The sequence below is a fragment of the Lupinus angustifolius genome, chromosome LG04 (genome assembly GCF_001865875.1).
Source record: "Lupinus angustifolius cultivar Tanjil chromosome LG04, LupAngTanjil_v1.0, whole genome shotgun sequence".
NCBI classification, from domain to species: Eukaryota; Viridiplantae; Streptophyta; class Magnoliopsida; order Fabales; family Fabaceae; genus Lupinus; species Lupinus angustifolius.
Window position 1 is genome coordinate 16377546 of NC_032012.1, and position 4287 is coordinate 16381832.

The following is a 4287-nucleotide window of genomic DNA, read 5'->3' on the forward strand; positions in this document are numbered from 1 at the left end:
TTTTGACATGAAGATGATGAGAGTTTGTTTCTAAATGCATCAAACTCAGTTTTTTGTTTTAGAAACATTTTTGTGAGTTTGACATATTCATCATGCAAGTCACTAAATGCAGTTTGTAATTAAGAAGAATATAGTTTAGTGTTGTTTACCTCTTCATTATCAAAATGATGAGATGTCATTAAAGAGAGATGTGCTTGTTCTTCATTTTCTTGTTCAGAGGCGGAACTAATATCAATATCTTCCCAAGCAATATAGGCTCTTCGTCCAGTCATTTTTTATTTTGGCTTTGTTATTTTGGTTAACCTAATCATTTAGATTTAGGAACCTTAACATAACATGTTTATTATTATTTTTATAATATCATCTTCAGAATTCTATTATTTTTTATTTAAAAAGTTTTGGGCCTTTTCTGGGCCGGACAAAAATAGGTGTTCATTAGCACCCTTGTTCCTTTTAAGGAACTTGCTGAACTTCTTTACACGAAGACTCATGTCTTCCACCTCTTCCTTCTCAGATTCATCTTTTGATGATTTGTATTTGTCTATTTTTGCCTTGAGAAAGATATTCTTCTCTTTCTTTTCTTGCTCTTCGTGTTGGTCAAGTTGGCTGAGTTCTAATTCATGTTTCTGCAATTTACCAAACAAAGCAGCCAAATGCAACCAAGGACATTTTTGATAAACTTTGCTTTTCAGAAATGGCTATTACCCTTGGTTGCCATGTTCTGGTAAGTGATCTTCGAACCTTCAAGTTCAAATCACTATTTGATAGTACCTTACCAAGTGCAATAAGGTGATTTGTGAGGTGGGTAAACCTCTTTTGAAGATCCAAAATTTTCTCTCCAGGTTTCATATGAAACATTTCACATTCTTGGAAAAGAGTGTTGAGTCTCGACCTTTTTACCTCCTCATTTCCTTCATGTGTAGTCTCTAGAATATCCCACATTTCTTTGGTAGACTTGATGCTCTAAAGAACTCGTCAATGACAAGTGCTAAAGTGAAGATGTTCTTTGCTTTGAGATCATATTGCACCTTCTTTTTATCTTCATCATTCCATGAAGATTTGGGCTTTACTTCTCTTACGCTGTTGACTATGGTGATGGGTTCATATGGCCATTCTTCAATTACATTCCATATGTCCAAGTCTTGAGATTCTATGAAGATTCTCATTCTGATTTTCCAAAAGTCATAACACTCTCCAAAAAAGGTTGGAGGGCGGTTGATGTTGGAACCTTATCCTAGAAATGATCTTGAGGCCATCTTCGATATAGGATCAGATTTGAGAATAACTTACTCAGAAATAGCTCTGGTGTCAATTGTAAGACTAAGATTGCAACTAAAGGGGGGTGAATTAGTTGACTTAAAAGTATGGCCACTTTTTCTGCAAAATCAAGAGTTAAGTGCAACGGAAAAATTATGCAGAAAATTAACAAGTAAAAATCAAGAGATAAAGGAGAAGATAGTACACCGAGATTTTATACTGGTTCACCTTCTTGTCCACCAAAGACTACGTTCAGTACTCTTGCAGCACAAGAGATTTCTTCACTAAATATTATGAGTTGTAATTACAATATGTCATCTCGAGACCTCTATATATCTTACTCACTCACTAATACTTATGTCACTCTTAGAAAACACCATTTCCAAGTGACTTTATCCCCTTTCTTATCACACCCTTGTGAAAGAAAGAATTCTGCAATGTCAATGAAGAATTTACAACAATGGCAAGATTGCCTTTATAAGTTTGGAATGTAATATCACTTGCAATCCGATAACTCTTTGTATATTAAGTAATAATGCTCTTATAAGTTTTTAAAACTTTGTAACACTTTACTTCAAGCAACTCAGAAAATTCACTTTGGAAGTTTAAGAACAAGTTGCAAAAAAGTGCAGAAAATATTTCAGAGAATTTTCAGAATTATGTTTGAAAGTTTGTGAGAAGATTGTGTAAGAGTTATGATTTTATTCTGAGTTTCAATATCTTTAAATAGGCTTTCCAACCAGCCATAACACCTCTTTGAAAGGGTAGGAATTGATTGGAATGAAACCATTTCGTTTGGGATAAAAACCATTCATTTTGAAATATGAAAACTGATCAATAGCTCTCAGTAATCGATTACAACTTTGAGTAATCAATTACCCAAAATCTCTGTCCAACTGGGCATTTAAAATTTAATTAGAGTAATCGATTACAACTTTGAGTAATCGATTACTCAACTTTGCTAAAACTGGGTAATCTGTTACTCATATACAATAATCGATTACCTTGCACAGTTTTTGTTGGATAAATGGTTTTCTCACTTATGTAACTTGTTACTTGATACAGTAACATGTCACACACTAGTTTTGAAATTTGTTTTGTTTATACTTGAAGTGTTTCAATTTTCTTAAAAAATAGTTTGAACATTACTACTATTGTATATTCGAGAGTATAGGATAGAAGTACTTATTTAGACTTAGACTAATTTGTCTTGAAGTTTTGTCTTCTTTATCTTCATAAATATTCTTCCTTTTCTTCTTTATGTTGGTGTCTTCATCAAAATTGTGCCAAGGTCAGGAGCAAATATCTTCTTCACATTTTCTACACTGTCTGTCCATCATCACCATTCATTTTTAATCATTATTGACTCTTAAAAAACAAATACAAATGAATTGTAGATGATGTAATGACTGTGATAAATATTTACACTAACAATTCATAAATATTACACTCAAAATTAAATTTGAGGTTTTTTTTTTGGTTTCCCACAGGTATCCTCGCATTGGAGGCAATCTTGTTCGAGCCGGGAACATCCACAGGTACGTGGGGCTAACTCTCCCAACGGGCATTTTTTCCATCCACAAGACTCAAACCCGGGTTCTTGCTTAAGGGGACTCAAGCATGTACCACTTGAACCAACGTCCGTTGGTAATTAAATTTGAGGTTTCTAGAGATACAAGTGGTATAAATATTTTTCAAAAAATATATTAAGGGTGTGCATTATTTGCACACCCTCAAACATATACAACACTGTCCCTATGCGTGATTGCTCCTCCTAATAAGTGTCGCTCCCAGTAATCGAACCTTTGACCTTTTGGTTATCTCAGGGATCTAGCGAGATTTTATACCATTATACCAACAAATTGTTGGTCATCTCTAATTTGATTTGTTACTTTTAGTTGTGTTACAAACCAAATTAAAATAAGAGGGAGGTCACTTTGCTTTTGAGTGTGAAGTTATTAGAAAAGACAACTATACCAATGAAGCTATGAGGATGGTGGAGTGAAAATGAATTTTTAAGGAAAAGGAAAATTCAAAAAAAAGTAGAAGTATAAGGGAGATACGAAAAGGGTTAAATTTAATTGAAAAGGGAAAATACCAATATATCAAGAAATCATGAACAAATGAGATAAATTATCATCAACCTGACTAAGAAGCACATCACTAATGGCTAAGCCAAATTTTCTCAACATCATAGTTGTTATATGATAGGTGGCTCCTATTTATAGGAGGATGATAGCCATGATATTGTCCCATTTTTCCCTCCATTATTGAAAATTTTAACACACATTAAATAAGCTAATTAAAACCATAAATCCTACTTATTAATTGCATAACCCACGATGATTATAGAACTATCACTTCATTAATCTTGTAATCATGTATTCACAAAGTTAATGGATGATACAACCTTCTTGATCAATCTCTGGCTTGTATCCACCACTTTTCCTTGTTCTATTGGTTAACTTTATTCTTTCTTTTTTTATTTAAGACTTGGTGAGCATGCAACTTGAGGTTCAGCTATGCTTCTTGTTTGTTATTCTTTTCTGTATAATGTCGAGAAAAAGACTTATGTGAAGACATATGTATATAGGGATAAATAATAAAATATTGATAATACATTAAAAATTTAATTATAGTTAAAATTTGGTCATAATAATAATACTAAAAACATAAATATATTTGTATCTAAATATGACATAATGTATACATCTTCGTACAACTTTCTATTTGAATTCTTGAAAGTGGTGTTTATCCTTCAAACCTTAGGTTATTTGGCACACATCAAATAAGCTTGTTTTTCTATCTTTGGTAAAATCACATTTTGTATATTTAAACCTCATATGTAAGGTCTGACAATGAACCAAACCAACTTGGTATTTATTTGAAATTCGATTCGTTATAAACTTGGTTCATGAACAAATGAGTCAAATTTGAGTAAAAATTGAGCTCATTAAATAAACTAGTTGAACTTGATTTGGATACAGTTTGACTTGTTAAGTTCAAGAGTTAACTCAATATATATATATA